General features: G+C 43.2%; 1 protein-coding gene across 5 annotated transcripts in view; it reads left to right on the top strand.

Moving 5' to 3' along the window:
- Window positions 1–25,745, top strand: part of LOC122539828 (thyroid hormone receptor alpha) — a 352,280-nt gene that overhangs the window by 80,257 nt on the left and 246,278 nt on the right. For all 5 annotated transcript variants that reach the window (XR_006309195.1, XR_006309194.1, XM_043674921.1 and 2 more), the window contains one exon: window positions 22,105–22,163. The gene's annotated coding sequence lies outside the window, so the exon portion shown is untranslated. The remainder of the gene's footprint in view (window positions 1–22,104; window positions 22,164–25,745) is intronic.

Below are 25,745 nucleotides of genomic sequence, written 5' to 3' on the forward strand. Positions count from 1 at the left end.
TTTTCTCAAGATATTGCAGATGATGTCCGATCACCAGAAAGCGGCCTATGTGGGGAGGTGGTAACTTTGTGGTAATGTCACTGGACTAGCAATCCAGAACACCAGATCAATGTTCTGGGGAACAAACACAGTGAACACTGGAGAAGATCAGCAGGTCTGGCAACAGCTGTGGAAAGAGAAACAATGTCAATGTTTCGAGTATGGTATGACACTTCATAACTGAGGACTGCAGAAGACTTACATTCGATTCAAAACATTAACTCTGTTTCTCTTTCCACAGATGGTGGAGTTTCTCTGTTGAGTTTCTCCAACATTCTCTGTGTCTGTTTCAGATTTCCAGCATCTGCAGTATTTTGCCTTTATCCAGCATTTTGGGGATGTGTGATTGAATTCCACAATAGCAGGGGGTCAAATTAGAATTCAACAAAATCTCAAATACAGAATTGGCCTAATGGCAACTATGCCACTACTGTTGATTGTCGTTAAAACCTATCGGTTTCACTAATGTCCGTTAGGGAAGGAAATCTGCTGTCCTTACCTGGTCTGGCCTACATGTGGCTTCAGACCCACAGTAATGTGGTTGTCTATTATGCTGGACAAGCCAGTGACATCCACATCCCATGAGCAAAGATTTAACAGCTTGTGTTAAGTATTATGGTGTGAACATCTTTTGCTGGTCTCTTCCTACCAGAGGAATACATGAATAAGTCCTGATTCGGAGATGCCAGTGTTGGACTGGGGTGTACAAAGTTAAAAATCACACAACCCCAGGTTATAGTCCAACAGGTTTAATTGGAAGCACACTGATTGGAAGCATCACCTGATGAAGGAGCATCGCTCCGAAAGCTAGTGTGCTTCCAATTAAACCTGTTGTGTGATTTTTAACCATGAATAAGTCCAGCAGAGATTGAAAGAAAGTCACCCTGGTCATGCTCACTATTTGGGCTGCTTCGGGAGGAAATAATTAACAGGAGTGATAATTAAGGGAAGGGATAGTTCGGGTCATTATGGAGGTTGAATCATGAAAGAGAAGCACAAAACAGTGCATGAATCCATGCAAGATTAAATTAATTTATATGAGAAGGAATTTACATGAGTAGTAACTAAGGGGAGGGACAGCCAAAGAAATGAAACAGCGTGAAGGCCTATATGAGAATGATATAGAAATATTAATAAAAGAACGAATGAGGTCACAAACAGTACAAGAGAATTTAAGGAAGTCTGAAAGATAATTGAGAAAGGAAAATTGTGTAACTGTACTGGAGGTTCAGAACAGAGTTTAGACAGCACAGAAGAGCAACATCTGGCTGACTGAATAAACATTGAGCAGACTTGTTGGCATTCTCCACATCCTCCAGCTGTGACCCACTTTACTTTAGCAAGTGATTCTCCTCTGATTGGTTGAAATCTTCCTGGCAAAGCACCTCAGGTCACAAAAAGACCTCACCCCTATGTACATGGTGAACGCTGCAAGCTGTATCTTTGTAGGAGAGCATCCGTTCTCTTGTACCACGATTGAGAATTTTGGGGAATCCCACAATAACTTGGCCTCTGGTTGAACCTTTGCTTTGGGGCATGAAATAGGAGCCAGGTCTGCTCCAGGTGCCCCTGGCAGTGTGGTGAAGCTGGCACGCTTTTGCTATTTTGACTCAGATTAGGGCAGACGATGGCCTAGTGGTAATATTACGAGACCGTTAATCCAGAAAACATGCTAATGTCTGGGCACCTGAGTTCAAATCCTGCCATGGCAGATGGTGGAATTTGAATTCATTCAAAATCTGGAATCAAGAGGCTAATGATGACCGTGAATCCATTGTTGATTGCCAGGAAAATCTCATCTGGCTCACACTAATGTCCTTTAAGGAAGGTAATTATCATCCTTACCTGGTCTGGCCTATATGTGCCATGTGGTTGAATCCTAAACTGCCCTGTGGGCAATAAATGCTGATTTAGCCAGAGACGCCTTCAACCCATGAATGGATTTTTTAAAATGCCTACTTAATTAGAATGGGGACTAATTCTGAAATCTGGATGGACAATCTGAGGCCATACCCCATTGGAAGAAAAGCAGACTATTGAAAAGCTTTCACATAAAGCTGCCTCTCCCCACTCTGTTCAAGGCAGGTCTCTCACTGCCCCTGTGCCCAGTCAGGCATGGAGTTGTATAGACCTGTCAGGGGTATTGCCAGCTCTGCCTTGCTGTGTGATGCAGGCCTGCCATCCAATCAGAAAACTAGATGCCCATAACACCGATCTTCAGCCCTCCTGCCACTAACACTAATCTTGCCAGTGCAAGGAACGGGGAGTCAGCAAATCAGAATGTCAGCCCATGCTGATATTTGTGGTCTTGGCACAACCTGGAAATACTACTCTGCATTTACGTAGCCCCTTATGGGGGCTGAACCAGAGCTGTGACAAATAACTGACAAATTGGAGAGCAGACCCACTCAGGGAGACATTCACCCTCCTGCTTCAGCATGGCATCTGCTATGATGGGCCTAGGCTGGTATACTGTACTTGTGGACTTAAGGATAGGGGTGGGCCCCAGTCACGGGATTCAGGTCAGACAAATGCTATGGACCATTAATGATCTCCAGTACTGTTGCCTGATAAAATGCTTTAAAGATTGGCTCAATTATTCAGCCTGGAATGTAGTGACTTTAAAATGGACATGGGTCTTTACAAAGCTGGGTTGTTAATGCTGTGTAGTACGTATCAAGAGTTTGTGATTCCATTCCTACTTGTCTCTGAGCTCCTCTGGATGTTGTCAAAACTTAAGAATGTCAATGACCATCAGTATGGTTTCTGAATAGTTGAAAGCAGGAGAGATGATGTCTTAGAAGTGATACGATGATCTTATTGTTGAATCTAGTTTAAGAATTGTGATGGTTAATTGAAAATATCATGCTGACCCCTTTGGCATTTTCACCTTGCCAAAGAGCTCAAACCCTGTCAGAGTATTTATATTTACTGTGAGAGTAAATAGTGATGTTGGCGGTGGAGCAGTTTGTGAATGGTTCCACACGCCTCCTCTATCAACACTCTGTTGGCAGGAAGATTTTTGCAAGAGTTGCTCATTTTATTTCTGATTTACTTTCAGTGCCAAGAGGCTCTGACAGTTGGCAAGTTGTTGATTTTTGTATCTGTCTTGCTGGGTGTAATTGTTGAACAAAACTGAAAAAAAAACAAGACTGATACAAATTTAGGTTAGAAGACCAGAAAGAATGCTAAAATTTCATCTGAACCAATAGGAATGCTGAAGTATTTAAAGTGTATCGAATTTTTAGCTTCACTAGAGATGTTCGTTATTTTAAACACAAGTAAGGATTTGAATGCTAATGCATATTCAAACAGCCTTATTTAAAAGCAAAATAAATTAGTCCAAATATTTCTGTTATTACATATGGTTTTATTTTATTTTAAAAGCTGTTTTCTATGATTTTTACCTCGCTATCTGATGTCTTGACAATTGTAGTCTTTGGCCACATATATAATCCTAGGATAACTGAGCATTCTCTGGTTGGGGAACACCAGACTTTTATGGTTTGTGTGGGATTAATGAGTTTGCAGGAGCACAGGATGTGCTGCTAATCTGTAAAGTCATAGCTTGTCAGGAAAATCAAAGGAATGCAAAAGACAGTAGACTTGGCAATTACCAGTTAGCGGCACAGTGGTTAGCACTGTTGCCAAACATCGCCAGGGACCTGGATTCAATTCCACCCTCAGCCAACTGTCTGTGTTGTGTTTGCACGTTCTAACCTGTGTCTGCGTGGGTTTCCTCCAGGTACTCCAGTTTGCTCCCACAATCCAAAGATGTGCGGGTGAGATATGCTAAATTGTTCACCCTTTCCAGGGATGTCCAAGCTAGGGTAATAGGCAGAGAGGAGGGGGTGGGTCAAGGTGGGATCCGCTTTGGAGGGTTGGTGTGGGTGTGATGGGCTAAATGGCCTGCTTCACACTGTAGGGATTCCGTGATTAGTTAGTTATTGTTACTTTTTCAATTTCAGTGTGCTCTGGCTGAAATGTTCGTCGGATTTGGCGTCTTGTTAAGAAGGAAGGGGACATGTGCTCTAGTGATCTGGGGACAGTGCAATGGTCCATTCTTTCCGACCATTTATTTTCTGTTGCTGGCTTTGCAATTTTGAAACTCAATTCAACTGAAAGCAAAACGATCATCTTCAACTCTCACACTTCATAAAGAGGCACCATAGACAAGGGCCTTTCAAACAGACACTTTACTGTGAATGGTTTCAATTCAGGCCCTCTATTGCGAGCAAAAGTTGTCTTTGAAATGGGAAATGCCAGAAAAATACAGCAGTCAGATCGTAAAAGGGAAAAGAAAAACTAACATTACAGGTGGAAGCTGCATGAGCAAGCCTGTGAAATCTTTTTATTACACCCAGACTTTTCTATAAAAGATTTTGTGCTCTTAAATCTGCTGAGAAATGTCACAAGGTCTTTATTAAAATGAGAATAATTTTGGTGATATTCAAATCTTACGTTTCAAGGGGGAGCTTTTATTTCATTTATTCTTTGCTTCTGTAATTCTGGCATTAACCTACTTTATTGGTAGTCAGTATTGAGCAAAGCCAGTTACATAACCGTTGTTTCTATGCCAGACTATAATCTAGGAGATTCTCATTTGGTACAATTTGCTGTTGGGATTAGTTGATTCAAGAATTGTAACCTTGACTAATAGCTCAGTAATTGCAAGCTTGTGAGATGCGCTTTACTGAAGGTTTCCAGAAAAAAAAACACTCATGAGGAATGGCTGCATTAAGTTAGAATGTATTTGTGACAGAAGTTTTACCACTCAAAATCCCAGCTACAATTTCAGTGGGTGGAATTTTCCACTGCCTTGAGCAGCCTGGGCAGTGGTGAGAAAGTTGGGAAAACATCGCAAAGAGAGCAAAATCAAATTCTCAATGTCGAGAAAATAAATGTCTGAACTTCTCCTTTGGGGTTCAAAGGTAGCTCTGTATCTCACGGAGGGCAGCACAGTGGCATGGTGATTAGCGCTGCTGCCTCACAGCGCCAGGGACCCGGGTTCAATTCCACTCTTGGGTAACTGTCTGTGTGGAGTTTGCACATTCTCCCCGTATCTGTGTGGGTTTCCTCCGGCTGCTCAGGTTCCCTCCCACAGTCCAACGATGTGCAGGTTAGGTTGGTTAGTCATGGGAAATGCAGAGTTACAGGGAGGGGGAATGCTCTTTGAAGGGTCGGTGTGGACTTGATGGGCTTAAGGGCCTGCTTTCACATTGTAGAGATTCCATGATTCTCAGTATGTTGACTGCCTTATTTCCAGGCATCTGCATCTCATTATGAGCTTAACTTGCCGCATGCATCTCCTCTTTCCCTGAGAAAGTGGATGGTGCCAATTCTGTGAATCTCTTTGTGGGCACCTCCAACCCGCCAGCCTCAACACACTATTGTGGCTACTTCTAGACCAACTCACCTCCTATCTCAAGTCTTCAGGACTTTACTTTTGAGTGCAGGGGCTTGCTTGTTTCTGTTACTTTACCCGCAAGGATACAGGTGTATCTCGTGGTTTTGATTTGATTTGATTCATTATTGTTACATGTACCTAGGTACAGTGACAAGTTTTGTTTAGTGTGCAGCACAAACAGATCATCCCCTGCAAAGTACATTCGGGTGATAGAACAGAGCGAGGAATACAATGTTACGGCTGCAGAGAATGAGCGAGATCAACATAAAATTTAAAATTTGAGAGGTACATTCAGAAGTCTAATAACGGCAGGGAAGAAGGTGTTCTTGGATTCTTTGGCACGTGTGTTTAAGCTTTTGTATTTTCTGCCAGGTGGAAGAGGTTGGAAGAGATTATAACCGGGCTGGGATGGGTCTTTGATGGTGTTGGCTGCCTTTCTGATGCAGCAGGAAGTATTGGGTACATGTTATGACTGTTAACTTACTTTCTTACCATTCACTCATTTTGTTCTTATTGGAGACTGCCACTCTCTATGGCAAGCACTGCTTTGTAGCACTGCGGGAGAGATCGCAGCTTATCACAGTTTGGAGGAATACTGAGTCATGGAGCTGTTTGGCACCATGTTATGTCTACACCACACCTCCAGCATGTGCCAGCAGCTTATGTAGCAAACACAGTGCATGTGTTTCAACCAAATGGCCATGTGTGAAGGTCAAAGGGAAGCAGTCCTTAGTTGAGTCAAGTCTGGCTATGGTCAGTCGGGAAGCTACCACAGTCAGTCAAAGGGTTCATCCAAATCCAGTCCACCTAGTTGGTCACGGTCAGTTCAGGTGCAACCAGTCAGGGATTACGGGCAGGTTAGTCGGGATCCGGTGGAGAAATCAGTGTGGGAGTTGAGGGGAGGGATGTTGTTGGCCAGATCTTCCTGTAATGAGACAAAGAGGGGGATTGAGTGTGTTGGAAGTGGATGAGAGAAGTATGAGAGGACGGCATGGTGGCTCAGTGGTTAGCACTGCTGCCTCACAGCGCCAGGTACCTGGGTTCGATTCCAGCCTTGGGCGACTGTCAGTGTAGAGTTTGCACATTCTCCCCATGTCTGCGGGTGCTCTGGTTTCCTCCCAAAATCAAAGATGCACAGGTTAGGTGAATTGGCCATGCTAAATTGCCCATAGTATTCAGGGATGTGTAGGTTGCAGGTATTAGTCAGGGGTAATGTAGAGTAATAGGGGATTAGGTCTGGGTGGATTACTTGTCGGTGTGGACTTGTTGGGCCAAAGGCCTGTTTCCACACTGGTAGATATTCTATGATTAGTATTGATGCATTAACAGGATTGACAGCAGGGGAGGTAAGGTATCCCCAAGGAGTGAAAAGGAAGTGGAAAGGGCAGAAAGAGTTAGTACTTTGGGAGGATGAGATGGACATGATGCTGGAATAATGAGAGTTGCAATCAATGAGCCTTGGAGAGATGAGTGGGGACTGGCAGAGTTAGAATGAATGGTAGCCCTGTGAGCTTGATGTAGGCAGAGAGAAAGTGGTGGCACGTATCCTTGCAGAGTGCAGAAGGTTATTAAACAGCTGTGTGCTGCGTGTCACCCTTCAGCTCAGCAATTCTGTTCTCCGTCCCGCAAAGAATTCCATCACTTCCTCCCAAACAGCATTTCTTAACCAAGTGATTGACAGCTTCTGCGCACCGCACTCCTTCTTTCTGCGTCATTTCTGATGCATTACTATGCATCATGTTGCTTCCAATGATGAGGTATCCATTATGCAGTATGTTCTCATATTTATACAAGTGTGTTAACATTCTAAAGAAAAGTATGTGAATTTTTTTTAACTCATTCACTTGATATGAATGTCACTGGCTGGGCCAGCATTTACAGTACTGCTGATTCCTAATTGCCCAGAGGGCATTTAAGAGTCAACCATGTTGCTGTAGGAGTCACATGAAGGCCAGACTGGGTAAGGATGGCTGTTTCCTTGCCTAAAGGATGTTGGTGAGTTGGGGAGAGTAAGGCTCCAACAATAGTTCACCATTATCAACAGACTCTTAATTCCATCACCTGCCATGGCAGGATCCAAACCTGGTCCCCAAAACATTACCTGGTCTCTGGATAAATATTCCAGCAACACTACCATGAGGCTATCGCCTGGCCTTGTTTTTGGTTATGGCAATCCACATCGTTAGAACACAATTGGGGTGTTAATTCTAAAATTGGACTGTCTTAGAGTGTACAATATTTTAATGTTTGCTTGACGCGGAAATATAATTGCCCAGTTTAGGCATGACACCCACGCATCCCTCAGTGAGCCTAGTTGTAGAAATAGACTGTATGTATTTTCAATTAATTTGATAGCTCGTGGCAGCATCACTTCATGAGCATGTGACTTTTAACTTGTCAGTGTTGCTCCAAGCAATGCCATGCTAGCCCAAGAAGAATATTCCAACTGACAATCTGTCTGGAATTCAGATCTGAACTCTATTTTGCTGTGTGTGTGTTTTATTTTGCACTTTAGGTTTCTTGCACCTTGGGAAAGCAGGGAGACAGTATGTGTTTTGTACCACATGCTGAGAAGTGAGTGGACAGCAGATTGTCTAAATGTAATTTGATGCTAAATTTCCTATTTATTGCTGATGAGACTAACTCAACCTGTTTGTTAAAGTTTGTAATCTGGATCACATTTGTCATTTTTATTCCTGAACAATTACTCGAAGAACCCAATGTCTTGAGCAGTCTGTCGCCTCTGGGATATTGAGACAACTTTCAGGCTGTAGTGGATAGTGTTCAGTGCATCTCTCTACAAGAAGGAAGGGATTTATACTGAGACCTCAACCATGGAAGTTGCTATGTATGGGTTTGGCTTGTCCGGAACCTGTTTAGTGAGGACTACCCTGCCTGTTTATATGTGGTTCAAAGCCTGCCATTTCACAGATGGGATCTGATACAAAGGGCTGGTTAATGACTTTCTGCTGTTCTTATTTCCTTGATCCAAAGGAATCTCTGCTGGTAGGTCTTGCTCAGGAAGGCCACACCAAATGGGGCACCCAGGTGGAAGGCAAGGCAGTAGGTGAGTTCAGCAGGTCACTATGAAGTGGAGAACTGAGGTGCAGCATGGGTAGGGTGTCTATCAACTTCTGAGTTTTTGTGGTTATTGGTTTGCTCGCCAGGCTGATGGGTTGTCATGCCAACATTTTGTCACCATTGCAACGTGACATCATCAGTGCTACTTTAATGAAGCACTGTTGTTCTACTCTGCTTGGTATTTCTATGATCCGGTCTGTTAAGGTGGGTGCTGTCATTTCCGGTTTTTCTCTGCAATGGTTTGTACTTGTGGTCTATTTCTACATGCTTATTGATGGTATTCCAGGCTGAAACCCTGGCCTGTAGGAGTTCCTGTGCATGTCTCTGGTTAGCTTGTCCTCAGATGGTTATGTTGCCCGAGTCAAAGTGGGGGGTCCTCTTTGCCTGCATGTATTGAGATGAGGGAGAGTTGGTTATGCCGTGCTACTGCTAGTTGGTGTTCGTGTATCCAGATTGCTCATGTTCTGCCAGTCTCCAGCAATGTATATGGCTGTTGTTACACGACATTTTGTATGTTGTGTTGATTCTGGGTTTCTGTCAGGCACCGAGGTGCTGGGGAATGATGTTTGCAAGATTAGGAAACCAGGAGAAGGAAGGGGGGAGGGGGGTGGTGTTGATTGGACAGTTCCAGTTTTTAGTCAAGATTAGAGTAGTGCTGGAAAAGCACAGCAGGTCAGGCAGCATCCAAGGTGCAGGAAAATCGACGTTTCGGGCAAAAGCCCTTCATTAGGAAGTCAGGTTTCTAGTTGAAGGGCTCCTGCCCGAAATGTCGATTTTCCTGCTCCTCGGATACTGCCTGACCTGCTGTGCTTTTCCAGCACCACTCTAATCTTGACTCTAATCTCAAGCATCTGCAGTCCTTACTTTTGCCTGTTCTACTTTTTATACATGTTGCTGCATTCAATAGAGTGTCCTTACAATGTGTGTGTGTGATGATCTTTACCAGAAATGTATGTGGTTCTCTTCAGTGCGGAATGGCAGGGCAAGGTCTGTAGCACTGTCAAGCAGACCCAAAAAGTTTAGTTAAGTTTTATATTAACAACGGTTCATGCAGCTTCAGCAGAGTGTATAAAAAAATTAAGAGGTGCTTGTGTTCAACACATAGGATCTGAAGTAGGCCATTCAGCCCATCGAGCCTGCTCTGCCATTCATTGAGATCACGGTTGATCCGGTTGTCCTTAACACCACTTCTCCCCATATTTCTTGATCCCTTACTGATTAAAAATTTATTTCAGACTTTTCACATTCTCAGGAATTCCCACATGCATTGCAAGTAATGAATGATTATAAAAGTCCATGCCATCATTTTAATGGAGGAAAATAAGACAACCAATTGAAACATAGCAAGGTCCCATAATAGGCAAATAACTCTGATGATCGATCTTCAGTAATGTTAGTTGGGAGAAGTGTTGTGGCCTGGTGAGCAGAAGAACGCCAGTTGGAATGGAGTCCAGCCGCCAAATGTAACCTTTAGGGCAGTAACATCACCTAACGGCAAGTAACCTGATGAATAGGCTTTGACATGAAGTGTATATGTATTACCCTCTTCGACAAACATATTTTCAAATCAAGACAAGATTCCTTCTGAAAATCTCCCTGTTCAGTCATAATGAAAGATTGTGCACATGAACCCATTTGGCAATATGGTGACCAAACATTGTTAGGCAGGTTTCAGACTGGAATGTCCTGCTGCATTGATTTACAGATGTGGTGTCAGGGTGTGAAAGTGGTTCTACCTGTAAATGACTGTTAATCAGAAGTACTCACATCAGTGTGCACCTGGTAGATGTTCCTGTTGTCCTACTACCTGTGTTTTTACATGTCAGACCATGTCCATATCCCCTGTTAGGAATGTGAGCTTTAATATATTCAAAAAATGAAATTAGAAAAGACAGAGGGCCATTGATCTGCAGAGTAAGACAGCTTGGTCTGTACCCCTTCTGATTGTTCCTGAGCTGTTTAGCATTGGGATCTGTTCATCTGTTACAGAGTCAAGGAGATGTACAACATGGAAACAGACCCTTTGGTTCAACTTGTCCATGCCGACCAGATATCCTAAATTAATATTGCGTGCAATTCTGGTCTCCTTCCTATCGCAAAGATGTTGTGAAACTTGAAAGGGTTCAGAAAAGATTTACAAGGATGTTGCCAGGGTTGGAGGATTTGAGCTATAGGGAGAGGCTGAACAGGCTGGGGCTTTTTTCCTTGCAGCGTCGGAGGCTGAGGGGTGACCTTATAGAGGTTTACAAAATTATGAGGGGCATGGATATGATAAATTGACAAAGTCATTTCCCTGGGTTCGGGAAGTCCAGAACTAGAGGCCATAGGTTAAGGGTGAGAAGGGAAACATATAAAAGAGATGTAAGGGGCAACTTTTTCACACAGAGGGTGTATGGAATGAGCTGCCAGAGGAAGTCGTGGAGGCTGGTACAATTGCAACATTTAAAATTCATCTGGATGGGTATATGAATAGGAAGGGTTTGGAAGGATATGGGCTGGGTGCTGGCAGATGGGACTAGATTGGGTTGGGATATCTGGTCGGCATGGACGGGTTGGATCGAAGGGTCTGTTTCCGTGCTGTACATCTTTATGACTATGACTCTAATCCAGTCCCGTTTGCCAGCACTTTCTATTCATATACCCATCCAGATGCCTTTTAAATGTTGTAATTGTACCAGCCTCCACCACTTCCCCTGGCAGCTCATTCCATACACATACCACCCTCTGTGTGAAAACGTTGTCCCTTAGGTTCCTTTTGCATCTTTCTCCTCTCACCCTAAACCTATGCCCTCTAGTTCTGGATGCCCGCGCAAAGTAGATATTTTGCATTTAAACACAAAAGAAGCCTTGAGGCATTTTGTTATGTGGTTTAAGTAAAGTCACAGTTATTAGGAAAGGCAGAGTAAGTATATCCATTGGTCAGTTGACACCTGAATGAATGCAACAGTAGTGCAAGAGAAAACAGGAGAGTTCCAATGGTGATGATTCACAATCCTTTGAGGATCACCTCTACAGTTGGCAATGCCCCAAGAAGAATATTCTAATCCAGAATCTCACCTACTTTCTATTGTTCTGGACTGTTGTTATATTTTGAAGAATTTACCAGCTGTTCACCTTTTCATTTTAGTCTCGACACACCTTGAGAAACAAGCCAGTGGAGGGCAAAGTGGGGCTAGCACAGGCTTCTGCTCCTGATACCTCTGGTGGGGGAAAGAGCAAGTAGTCCAAGAGATATCCGTCTTATTGATTTATTCACTCTTTAACATTGATCAAACTTACTGAGTCTGTCTGTAAGAGTTTGTAAACTGGATCATCATTATTCTTCTTTCCATTGATTTGTGCCTCTTGCTCCTGGTGCAGGTCACTGAACTATTGAACATTCGGCTGTGAAATGAATGCATGGACAATGCAGAGTTTGTTCAAATCCCTCCATGACCTTTCCCACTGTAACTGCTTCAAAAATTGCAGCTCTCCCAAAACTCTGTGCTCCTCCAATGATGGCTTCTTGTACATTCCCAGATTTTAGCTGCCATATCATTGGTGGCTATGCTTTCGGGTGCATAGACACTGAGTTGTGGAATTTCCTCTCTAATCCTCTTTTCCCCTCCTTTAAGATGTTGTGTAAAACCTAATTCTTTCGGTCATCCACTCTAATATCTCATTATCTGACTCAGAAGTAATCATTGTCAAGAGCGTGTTGCTGAGAAAGCACAGCAGGTCAGGCAGCATCCAAGGAGCAGGAGAATCGATGTTTCAGACATAAGCCCTTCGTCAGGGATGAGGCTCATTCCTGATGAAGGGCTTATGCCTGAAACGGCAATTCTCCTGCTCCTTGGATGCTGCCTGACCTGCTGTGCTTTCCTAGCAATACACTCTCAACTCTGATCTCCAGCATATGCAGTCCTCACTTTCTCCTCAGAGGTAAACATTAGCTGCTAACCTATCTACAACACACTTTAGGACACCTTATTATGTTAGACCACAGTTGAAATGATAACTGTTCAAGTCTGAAGTCACATTAATGTTTTTGTTCAATTGCATCTTTTTTTTGCTTAGTTGGTGTGATACTTGCTATGAATCTGCCTCCAACCATTAATGTAATGCTTACATTAACTTCCATAACTTAAGGAAGCAAATGTAGATAGTGCGGTAATGAAGAATCCAACAGACATTTTCTACAATTACTATCGTGTACAATAATTACATTCCTTGGGCATAGAAGTGTCTGAGCTAATATTAAGCTATTCAGTTACTGACAGAGGAGCATGTCATGCTTCCAGAGATTAAAGATATGGTGCAATTTGTGAACTTTATATCGTCAGGTCACATGCAACAATACCATGACAATATCTTATAAACTTTCTTTATTCATTCATGGGATGTGGGCGTTGCTGGCTAGGCCAGTACTCATTGTTCATCCCTTAATAGCCCAGAAGGGAGTTAAGATTCAATCATATTGCTTTGGGTCTGGAGTCACATGTAGTCTAGACCAAGTAAGGATAGTAGTTTCCGTCCCTCAAGGCCATGAGTGAACAGGATTTACTGACAACCGACTCGTGGTCATCATTAGACATTTTATTCCAGAAATTTATTGGATTTAAATTCCACCACCTGCCATGGTGGGATTGAATCCAGATCCCAAAGCACTACCTGGGTCTCTGGATTAACATCCCAGTGATATTACCACTAGGCCATCAAGTTCCCTCTTGAAGGCATCTCTTGAAAGTACACTGACATACTGACTGTGAAACATAATGCGTCAGCTCTTGTCACAACTGTCCATCTCTCAGCATTTGATGTGCAGACGTTTGTGCAATGTTTGTGGCGTGGCATTAAATCTTGGAGATCTCATCCTAGAAAGTTCTTCTCGTCAGCAATAAAAACCAGAAAGTGCAAAGGAAACTTGGAAGGTTTGGAAAAATCTGTATTGATAAAAACAGAATTAATGTTTTGAGTTTAATCTGACCCTTCATCAGCACCATTCGTTGGAATACAACCCTCTTCCACTTGATCAAATTCTCCTTTAACTTGCTCAGTCTCCTTCAAATAAAATCTGTTCCTATGAATACCTCACCCTAGTTGTGTCTGTCCTTTCGTAGGGTCAATGGATCATTCCCACATCCAGTCCTACTCAGGGCTTGTCTCAAATTTCCTTTTGGTACGTCAATGAAGGCAAAAAAAGAGTTACGAAGAACAGTCATATCGGACTCAAACCGTTAACTCTGTTTCTCTTTCCACAGATGTGGAGGTGCCACTGTTGGACAAGGCCAAAAATCACATAACATCAGGTTATAGTCCAACAGGTTTATTTGACATCAAAAGCTTTTGAAACCTTGCTCCTTCTTCAGGTGCTAGTGAGACCTGAGGAAAGAGCGGGGCTCTGAAAACTTGTGTTTGATGCTGACAGGCCTGCTGAGTTTCTCCAACACGTTTACTTTTACTTCAGATCTCCCAGCATCCACAGTGCTTTGCTTTGATTTGCTTACAGTCAGCATATTTAATGAGTTTTGTATTTTAAGTCACTGGCACCCTTTCCTAGAGCTGACCACGTTAACGTTGGTGTTATAAACCAGTATGGTGTTTCTGCAGTATGGTCATGGACTGGTATGGGGCAGTGCATTTGATTACAAGGTTAACTTTCTTGTCCTTTCTGATTGGCTGTGGGAAAGCATAAATGAAGCATATTAATTCTGTTTCATCATTCCAAACACTTACTATTTGAACGACAATGAGTACTGTTTTTACCTTACTGGTAAAAGGAGTATACGAGTGTAGCAGGATTATTTTTCCAACAAATGTGTGCCATCTGTGAACAAAAAACAAAGAATTGTGTCAATGGGCTGAGGAATAGCAGATTAATTTGGATAAATGTGAACTACTGCATTTGGTAAAACAAACAAGGGCAGGACTTATACAGTTAATGGCAGGGCCCTGGGTAGCATTGTCGAACAGAGAGACCTCGGGATTCAGATACATAGTTCTTTGAAAGTTGCATCACAGGTAGGTGGAGTGGTTAAGAAGGCATTTAGCATGCTTATCTTCATTGCTCCGACCATAGACAATAGGAGTTGGGAAATCATATTGAGGTTATACAGGACGTTGGTGAGACTTCTTTGGGAGTTCTGTATATCGATCTCTTTGCCTGTTGTAGGAAGGATATTATTAAATTGGAGTAGATTCAGAAATGATTCACCAAGATATTGCTGGGACTGAAGGGTTTGAGTGATAAGGATAGGTTGAGACTTCTTTCACCGGAGCATAGGAGTTGAGGGACAACTTTTTCGCACAGAGGATGGTTCATGTGTGGAATGAATTGCCAGAGGAAGTGGTGAATACAGGTAGAGTTAAAACATTTAAAAGACATTTGGACAGGAACATGAATATGAAGGTGTTGGAGGGATAGGAGCTGAAGGCAGGCAAGTGGGACTAGTTGAGTTTAGATTAGATTACTTACAGTGTGGAAACAGGCTCTTTGGGCTAACATGTTCACACCGACCCTCCGAAGAGCAACCCACCCAGACCCATTCCTCTACATTTACCCTCTCACCTAACCACGGGCAATTTAGCATGGCCAATTCACCTAACCTGCACATCTTTGGACTGTGGGAGGAAACCGGAGCACCCGGAGGAAACCCATACAGACACGGGGAGAATGTGCAAACTCCACACAGACAGTCGCCTGAGGCCAGAATTGAACCTGGGTCTCTGGCGCCGAGAGGCAGCAGTGCTAACCACTATGCCACCATGCCGCCCAAAATTTGGGAAATTTGGTTGGCATGGACGAGCTGGGTCTGTTTCCAAGCTGTATGACTCTATAACTGCAGATGCTGGACTTCTGAAACAAAAGCGTAAAACGTTGGGGAAGCTCGACAGGTTTGGTAGCTGCTGCAGAGAGAAAGCAGATTTAATGTTTCGGGTCCAGTGACCATTCTTCAGACACAGCACCAGCCGTGTTTCAGTTGGTAGCACACTTGCTTTTGGCCTTCCCAGTCAAGTTGAAATTCAAGACCCTAGCATTAAAATTGGTATTCCAGTGCAGTACTGAGGGAGTGCTGCATTGCTGGTGGTGCTACCTTTCGGAAGGGTGTTTATCAACAGAAACCTCTCCACTGGATGTAAGAGCTCAGTTTCAAACAAGAGCAAAGGTGTTGCTGATGGCCAATGTTTAGCCCACAATACCACAGAGACAGATTCACACTGAGACCTTGCTATGTGCAAATTAGCTCCTTTGCTTTCTAAATGGAAACAGTACCTCCAGTTCAAAATGCTTCATTGGCTGTGAAATGCTTTGTTGTAAGACATGCGCTATATAAAGGCAAGAATTTTCTTTTATGTTGCAAAGTACAGGAGCAGGGGTTAAAAGAAAATTGGGGCCCATCCATCTTACCGACAGTTATGAAAGAGTTGCTCACCAGGTAACAAGGGAAAGGGATCTCATACACCACCATAACCACTAAAGTAGCAGCTGAGACAGAGATGGAGACCACCCATTTTCACTTCTCCCCTATTACAGTCATAGAAATGTACAGCACGGAAATAGACCCTTCAGTCCATCTTGTTCATGCTGACCAGATATCTTAAATTAATCTAGTCCCATTTGCCAGCACTTGGCCCATATCCTTCTAAACCCTTCCTATTCATATGCCCATCCAGATGCCTTTTAACTGTTTTAATTGTACCAGCCTCCACCAATTGCTGTGGCAGCTCATTCCATACACGCACTGTCCTCTGCATGAAAAAGTTGCACCTTAGGTCCCTTTTAAATCTTTCTCCTCTCACCTTAAACCTATGCCCTCTAGTTCTGGACTCCCCCACCCCAGGAAAAAGACCTTGTCTATTTATCCTAATCATGCCCCTCATCATTTTATAAATCTCTATGAACTCACCCCCTCCAGGGAAAACAGTCCCAGCCTTTTCAGCCTCTCCCGATAGCTCAAACCCTCCAACCCTGACAACATGCTTGTAAATATTTTCTGAATCCGTTCAATTTCACAACATCCTTCCAAAAGGAAGGAGACCAGAATTGCATGCAGTGTTCCAAAAGTGGCTTAACCAATGCATTGAGTGAAGAGAGCTAGCAATGGCCCATTACTACAGGAACTATAAAGAACTGGGTGGCCTTGAGAAGAATCTCAGCTTCCACTTGACAGAATGCCGTTACAAACCTGTAATTTGGGCTGAGTGACTACACAGATTCTTTTATTGAATGCTTTCAACCCAGAATAGCCTAATGGTTAATTAAGTGGCCTGCACTGCAGGAAGTCAGCAATTGTTAGCATTTACCAGCAATTAAGTCTTCAATTTGGCAGGCCTTTAATTACAAGATGATTGAGCTCCATGCTTAATATTCACTGGTCGACCATTTCCCAGGTCAGTTGTATCAGAGCTGGCTGCAACACTGAGTCAGGTCTCAGATTCCTGAGCCCCAATCAATTCACAACAGTTTTGCTTTATTATTTTCCATTCAGAATGTGACTTATGAATTTTCATCCTGCATTGAATTTTCTGTTTGAAATGAGTTCAATTTGACCTGCCCTAACAAATTCTAAGAATTGCTAGCATAATTTAAACACTCAACATGGAGCGATCATAATGAATTATGTTACATGTCCCAGCATGATGTACAATAACAATGTCAATTGATGCTACTTTCAATTGTCAATCCATGCTCTTCTTAATGGTTGAGTGTCTCAATGTTGCTACCCTTTGAACAGCATTGTTGTGGCTATGAAGCCCCCATATGTCATTGCCAGCTCAGTGGTAGCATGCATGCCTCTTCAATTGAAGGATGGTTGGTTTAAGAATGTAACATTGACTTCTTTTTCCCACTTTGACCCCGATTATGAGGCTTGAGGGTTGTCATGATCCCTAAGTGAGTAGGGGGGGAATAAAACCTGCAAGACGGTGGGGTGCTTTTTAAGTTGGAAGTCTCCCTGTGGATGTGGGATGTGGTTATTATTACTCAGTCAGAGATCCATGGAGAAAGTGAGCACTGCAGATGCTGGAAGGTCAGATTTGACAGATGTGGCACTGGAAAAGCACAGCAGGTCAGGCAGCATCTAAAGAGCAGGAGAGTCGACGTTTCGGGCATAAGCCCTTCATCAGGGATGTACTGATGTTGAGCTTATGCCTGAAACGTCGATTCTCCTGTTCCTCGGATACTGCCTGACCTGGTGTGTTTTCCAGCACCACACTTTCTAAGTCAGAGATCTGTCAAAGTTTTTGACAGTCGCGACCCCAAATCCACCTGGTTCACTTCAGGGAAGGAAATCTGCCATCCTTACCTGGTCTGGCCTACATGTAACTCCACACTGACAGCACTGTGGTTAATTCTTAACTGCCCTTCAAATGCCACTCAGGGCAATAAGGATGAGCAAAGCCAACACCCTCAGAAAGAGTGAAGGACAAGAAATGACAATACAAACCATTTGGAATGGAAACAATTCAACCTGGTTTCCTGCTTCATATTGCAGACTTGTCAAGTGGTCAATGCCACGCAGTTCTTTTTAGTTCACACAGTAATGGCCCAATGCTCACTCTCTCCACTCCATAAGGATGTGGGATTGGAACAGAATTGGGATCTGCAGTAATGTCCTGCCGCTGACAGGGTGGTCTGTCAGTATTAAAAGCTCGAAATTATCTTATTGGCAGATTTACTAACTTTCAAGCTGTTAGTGGTATAGTGATTGTTTTGTTTGGTCGCTACATGTTCCTCAGCACTATTATTACACTCTGTAACTGAAATATGCAAAAGTTTGAAAGGGCTTGACAGAGGAGATGTTGAGAAGTTTTATTCTCTTGGCTGGAGAACCTAGAATAAGGTGGGGGGGGGGACAAAGTGTCAGAATGTGGATCAATTATTTCAAAAGATGAGGAAAGCTTCTACACTCAAAAGGTTATGAATCTTTGGAATTCCCTCTCCCTAAGATGTTGGGGATTTCCCTTGTTGACTGTATTGATGTTGCATTGGGGTGCAAAAGTCTAAAAGGGTTAATACTGAGTAGTATTAAGGGCTACCTGCTGAGTTAATATCACATGGACTTGTGGACAGAACTGTGGAGGATCTGGAAACAGTGAATCCCAACATTCAGGTCTTCCTCAATGTCTGTTGAATCAATGTAGCATGTAACTAGTTGCTGCCATGCACTAAACTGCTTATTTTTCAATACAAGCACCTCTTTAAGGACTGTTGTGGTGCAGTGATAGTGTTCCTATCTCTGAGCCAGGAGGCCTGGGTTCAAGTCCCACCTGCTCTAGAGGTAACATTGCTGAGCAGGTCGATTAGAGGAAAAAAAGACCCAAGAGAGTTTTGCTTCATGAGGCCAGCCAATGCTTTTCCTCAGCCTCACGAAAGCAAGATGGATCCACAGTTCCCTGTATCTAGGTAACTGCAATCCCAGCACGAGGTAAGGTACAGGCTCCACTTGGCCACACTGTTAACAACTGAAAGCTGAAAGCTGGTCGCTCAGGGAATCGAGGGGAATACAGAGTGAGGGGCAAAGTGTAGTTGACACACATGGTGAGCCATGATTTTGTTGAGTGATGAATCAGACCCAAGGGGCCATCCGACCTATTCCTGCTCCTACTCCGTGCACAGAAAACCCAGTCTCACTTTCCCTCTCTCCACTGGAGGTTATGGCAAGTCTTCAGGAACCCCCAACCATTCTTTTCCGGTGGAGATCATGATTTCTTTGCAGTGTAGTCTTCCCACAAGAGATATCGATCCATTTTGTCAAAGACAGGATAGGTGCAAAATGATTTAAACTACATTGACGGGGCGAGTAAGGAGTTGCAGCATAATTTCTGAGAGCTCTGCTTGGTTGTGAAGGAAAGCTACAACTCAGCAGGTGTCAGAACCAAATTTGTTGCCAAATGGGGAATTGTGATGGGAGGGCTGATTTGGCAGCGTACTTGGAACTTACTCAGTCAAAGTCCCTCATCCCGAGCTGTGCTTGCAGCTGTCTGGCAGCTGCAGCAGTTCAATTCCAGCTCTTATGAGCGAGGGCTTTTGAAGCTTTGTCCGTGTATCATGACTGACTGCTCCTGCAGACGTGAAACCAAAGGACTGCAGAGGCTGGAAATCAGAAACAAAAATGGAAATAGCTGGGAAAGCTCAGCAGGTCTGGCAGCATCAGTGGAGAGAAAGCAGAGTTAACATTTCGGGTCCAGTGACCCTTCTCCAGAACTGATTGTCGCTTGGAAAAGTTGAGGTATCTGCTGAAGGGGAGGGGGTGGAGTAAACAAAAGATGGAGGTGATGCCTAGAGAGAGAGAGAACAGTTGGACAGATGGGGGATGAAGGGTGACTTTGGGGAATCAATAGCTGCTAAGGGTCATTAGCTACCTTTCCACCACCTCTAGCAGAATGCCACCACTAGATATATATACCCCGCCCCTTCATTGTCAACCCTCTGCAGGGACCTCTCCCTCCAGGACATCCTGGTCCACTCCTCCGAGTGCCCCCACAGCCCCTTCCACTGCAATCGCAGTTGGTGTAACACCCCTCCCTTTGCTTCATCCCTCCTGACTATCTGAGACCCCAGACACACCTTCCAGGTGAAGCAGCGATTCATGTGCACTTCACTCAATCTAATCTACTGCTCCCCTCTACACTGGGGAGATGAAATGCAGACTGGACAACCATTTTGCGGAACACCTATGTTCCATCGCAAAAATAACCCTGAGCTTTCCGCTGCCTGCCAATTTAACATACCGCCACGTTCCCTGGCCAAGACCTGTCTCAGGCTTGCTGCAATGTTCCAGTGAAGCTCAGTGCATGCTGGAAGAACAATACCTCATTTTCCACTTGGGGACCCTGCAGCCTTCAGGACTCCAGATCGAGTTCAATAATTGTAGAGCCTGAGCACCTTCATTCTTGTCTCTACCCCAACCCCCACACTCCAGGCCTTGTCTCCAGGGCTGTGACCACACAACACATTGACAGTCACCAATGGTCCCCATTAGCAGTTCTTGATTCTCCCAGGCTGACATTTACCCATTCCTTTGTCTGTCTATTCTCTCTCTCTGGGCTCCATCTCCACTTGCCATTTACTCCTCCACCCACCCCTCCTTCAGCACATGTACCAACCTTTTCCGAGCTACAGTCAGTTCTGAAGAAGAGTCACTGGACCTGAAATGTTAACTCTGCTTTTTCCCTCCCCAACCACGACCGATTTAATGGCCAATCAAAACCCAGTAAAGGGCCTCAACCAGGAGTGGCCGCATGTGGGTCTGCTGATGCGCAGCCGTCCCAGACGCTTTGGGCTGGGAGGGGTCGCGGGACCATCAGTGCCTGATCGCTGGTGTGAATCTGACATTCCCAAATCTTTTCCCTCTGCGAGTCCACTTCAAAGCTTGAAAGCTGACACCACTCCTCAGCGTGGAGTGAGGGAGTGAGAGGGAAGCACTATGAATGTAATAACTCTGTCTGAGTTCCTTGGGGTCTATAGCTGCCTCAGAGTTCACAACCCCAAAGTTTCAGCTCGAGACTCCATTTGGGGCCATGACCCTCAGTCTGGGAATGTCTTGCACATACTAAGATTCACCCCCACCCCTGCAAACCGCATGCAAAGTTCCTCAGTACACGAAAAGAAATTGCTGGAGAAACTCAGAAGGTCTGACAGCATCTGTGTTGAGAGAAACAGAAGTAATATTTTGAGTCCAGTATTCTGAAGAAGTCACACAGAGTCACACTGCAGTCCATGTACTATAGGAAGACCCATAATGCTGTTAGGGAGGGAATTCCAGGATCTTGACTTAGTGACAGTGAAGGAACAGTGATATATTTTCAAGGACAGGATGGTGAGTGGCTTGGAGAAGAACATGCAGCTGGTGGCACTATTATACATCTGTCCTTCTAGATCGAAGAGATCATGGGCTTCTTGAACTGCAACATTTCAGGGCAGCAGCCCAGGGCCAACTAAGGTGGGCAATATATATTGGTCCAGTCAGGGATGCCTTGATCCCATAAATGAATAAAAATGTAGCTAGTTTGCCCATAATTTTGGACCATGAAAGGGAATTGAAATTTTCATTGGACAGTGTTTCAGATTATTGGTATGTGTTTGACAAGTTTTCCCTTAGACAAATAGAAGCCGTATCGTGGATGGGAGCTGTCATGAAAAAGGAAACTTTCTTTCAGTTTATTAATTTGAACAAGTCTAAGAGGTTGTATTAATCCTTACACTTTGAAAGTCATCAGTGGAGGGCAAATTAAGAGCTTTTCAGTACTCCCCCAATGTTCTAAATTATTTTTCATTCTGAATTTGGATCCAGACAATCTGTGGCTGGGATTTTGCTTCTGAAGCCTCTGTTAGAAAATGGAGCAGATTGGCACTGAGTTAACCTCCTTCATTCTTCACAAAGATTCAGTATGTTGTTGTGCTGAAGGAACACCGATAGTAATGAAGGAGAAAGTGTTCTTTCTCTGCGAAAGGAAAGTGAGACATGTTCTATATTTTGAATGAGAGAATTGCTCGTTTCTAGGCAACGCATTTTGTGGCTTCATAAATATCAATGTGTGCAGGGACAGATGCGCGTACAAATGTGCTTTTAAATTCTTTATTTTTCTTATTGCAGGAGGTTGCTTCCGAAAGAAGAAGGAAGGCTCGGAATATCTGAAGGTTTGCAGTCAGAAGGTATGTTTGTGTTTGAATGCAGTCTGCTTTTGTTCTTCTGAAAGAACGGGGAATGGGAAAAAGCAATTCAGCAACCAAGCCTGCACTTTTCAAAGAATGTGCATAACCCATTTTAATCCAAGCAAATTATCTATTGAGTGGAGGTCGGTCAAATTTCTGCTGATGCTGACGCTCTTGACGAGCTGTAAATGAAAGAAAAAATCAGCTTTGTTACTTTTTTGATTCACCATGGTTTCAATCCAAATAATTTAAATTGAGTTCAGCTTCCAAAGTCTGATCTGACATTTTCAATGTCAAGCCATTGTTACTTTAGAATTGAGGTCTGGTGGTGCATTGGTAGTGCCTCTGCCTTTGGGCTAGAAGCTCTGGGTTCAAGTCCTACGACAGGACTTGCTGACCATTGAAGGTGCCTTTGTAATGTGGCCAAACAGATGGGTTGCCAGCTTGTAAATCCCTCCGATACACTTTGATGGTGGGTGGTAAGAACGCCATAGTTTCCGGGGTACTGCAGTTTTTTCCTAGGGGAAAAAATTGCAGTACTTTGCTCATAAGCATGGACCAATCTCATGAATGTCTGTGGCCCAACCTTTTGAAATGAAGACAAGAGAAAAGGCAAACTTTGAGATTGCCCGGGGATGATAGCATCCTGCTTTGCTGTTGTACCAGTTATTCCCTGGTTTTCCTTTAATGTGTGAGCCTAGAGACATTGTGCAATGAGTGGGGAATATTGCCTTCATTGCTCAATCCTTTGAGTATAGGAGTTGGGAAATCATGTTGAGGTTATACAGGACATTGGTGAGGCCTCTTCTGGAATACTGTGTCCAGTTCTGGTCGCCCTGTTATAGGAAGCATATTATTAAGCCGGAGAGGGTTCAGAAGAGATTTAGCAGGATGTTGCTGGGTGTGGAAGATTTGAGTTATAAAGAAAGCTGGATAGTCTGGGGCTTCTTTTCACTGGAGTGAAAGTGGTTAAGGGGTGACTTTATAAATCATGAGGGGTATAGATGGATTTAATGATAGGTGCCTTTTCACTAGAATGGGGGATTTCAAGAGTAGGGGGCATATTTTTAAGGTGAGAGGAGAGAGATTTAAAAAAGACATGAGGGGCAATTTTATTTACATAGAGGGTGGTTCGCATGTGGAATGACTTCCTGAGGAAGTGATGGATGCAGGCACAGTTACAACATTTAAACTTAGATAAGTACATGAATAGAAAAGTTTTGGAGCGACATGAGACAGGAGCAGGCAGGTGGAACTAGTTTAGTTTCGGACTATTTTCGGCTTGGACTGGTTGGATCGAAGGGTCTGTTTCTGTGCTACATGACTCTGTGACTGTATGACAATTGAATGGGAGACCTTATCTCATCCTACACACCGACCTTGGTGAGAATGGGGCCTTGATAATTATACAGTTCCAGATTAGATTCCATTCTCAGCTATTCAGAACTTTAACACTACTAATTGGTGGTGGTTGAGTCACTGTTTGGACATTAGTGGACAAATGAACAAATATGGTATCAAAGAGAACTCGTTTTCATCTTTCAGGGCATAACCAAAAAACTCAAGTAGATAATCTTAATAGTATTGAAACTATTTTAATTTCTAATTAAATGGACACTGATGCCACTGTCTGTGATACAAATGTAGAAATTTAGAAAACAGCTTGAACGTATAAAGAAAATAGTCATTTAAAATAAAATTAAAATATAGGGATTGCTGTACACCCTATTCATGTCTTTTGGAATGGAATCACAACATGTTCGGGACTGTAGGGTCCCACACTGTTGAAAGGTAAGAATGTTAACTTTGGGAATCACTGCATTGCTTTGAGTGTGATTCAAGCAACATTTTATCAGTTTAGTACAGTAAGGATGTGCAATGTGACTTCATTTAATAGTATGCAACTCCAAAGCTTGCTCTAGGACATTTTAAGACTTTGTGAAGTGTTTAACATTTAATTTGATTCGACTACTTTGGGATGTGAGGACAGTTTTTAAAAAATCCTGTATGAAAAGTCTGTGTGAATAATGTGTTGTCTATCAAGTCTGAAAACAGTAAAACAGGAGAAGAGGTAGTGGTGATTAAATGACCCAGGGCTTGGCTTTTAAACAAACCTTTTCTTGATAGCTAATTATAAAGCGGCTTTGTCTGAAATGCGGGATTCAGCTGCTTGTTTTGCTTTTTGGCTGGAAGATGCTTTGGATACAGAAGACACCCCTCTCCTCTTTCCTTCCCCTCCTCTCCACCCCATCACCACTCTCATCTCCCAAATAAACCCTAGAGTGACACAAGGTCATTAAGGTAATATATTTCAAAGTCATCCCCAAGAGACAAATTTATTCTGAAAGACATGCTCTTTTCTCAGAATTTTGATTCAGCAAATAGTGTATTAAGGCGATAGAACTTTACTAATAAGGAAAATAATTGAGTGCAGTTTAAGGTGGTGTCACTGGATATGGTACATACTTTAGTGAATCCTAGTTAATCTGATGAGAGTGTGACAGGGCAGATTTAATTTGCTTGACCAAAATATTACTGTGTTTGTGTTCTCAACAATTCAAACTTTTTTTTGGGATGAGAGTGCCGTCTTTTCTATTATGCTGCTTCTGAAACTTAAAATTCCCCTTTTCCCTACCTACCTTTTAAAATAATTACATAGGACATTGGTTACTGTATGATTTTCTATTTATTCAAAGCATACTAAGTCGAATTGCTTTCAGTTAGATTTTTCTTTTAAGTAAATTATTACTGTGGCTGATCTTTAGAACCACTGTAACTCATGGACTCTCACACTCCTGGTTTAACAGGGTGGGGATTTGGTCAGATATCAGTTGGATATATAGGGCTCTTTCCACAGCCTATATTGCCTTGCAGACATAATGCACAACACAGTGAAATTACCTGGAAAAAGCCAGGGCTTTGGATATTTTAGTGAAATAGAAGGTGCTATCCCTCCCTACTTTCAGGCCTTCACACAAAATCAGCATTCACCCGTGAAAAATGCCCATTTGCAGTGAGTGTCCAGCAGTTGCTAGGCAGCTGTGGGAGGTATGACAATCTTTTTCCATCACTTTAAAACAGGGGAGTCTCGGCTCGAAAGGATGCTTTGTGAGTGCTTCTGTGAAATACTGTTTCTGGCACCACCAATTGGTGAAAGGGTTTTGTGCTTGCAAGCTCCGATGGTCGGTTTCTTTCTGGGGAATTTGCTCTTGCACTCTCTCCAGTGTAAGGAGACAACTGAGATTGCTCCAAAGGAAATCTGAGACCATCACTATCACCTTGCCAACCAAATCGTCAGGGAGATGTCAGCTTTACCCAAAGAAACATTTCCCTATTAGGTAAGATTATCCAAATAAATACATTTACAAAACAGCACCTTTCAGGATGACAGGACTTCCCAAAGTACTTACCAGCCACTAATGTACTTTGAATGTATAATGGCTATTCTGTTGTATGTAAAGAAATGCAGCAAGACCTGGAGAACATCCTGAGAAGTGGCAAATAAAATTTTTACCATACAGGCAATGATCAAATCAGGCAAGACAGACTTTAGCTATCTCCAATTGGCTATCATTGGCATTA

This window comes from Chiloscyllium plagiosum, chromosome 33 (assembly GCF_004010195.1).
Source record: "Chiloscyllium plagiosum isolate BGI_BamShark_2017 chromosome 33, ASM401019v2, whole genome shotgun sequence".
Lineage (NCBI taxonomy): Eukaryota > Metazoa > Chordata > Chondrichthyes > Orectolobiformes > Hemiscylliidae > Chiloscyllium > Chiloscyllium plagiosum.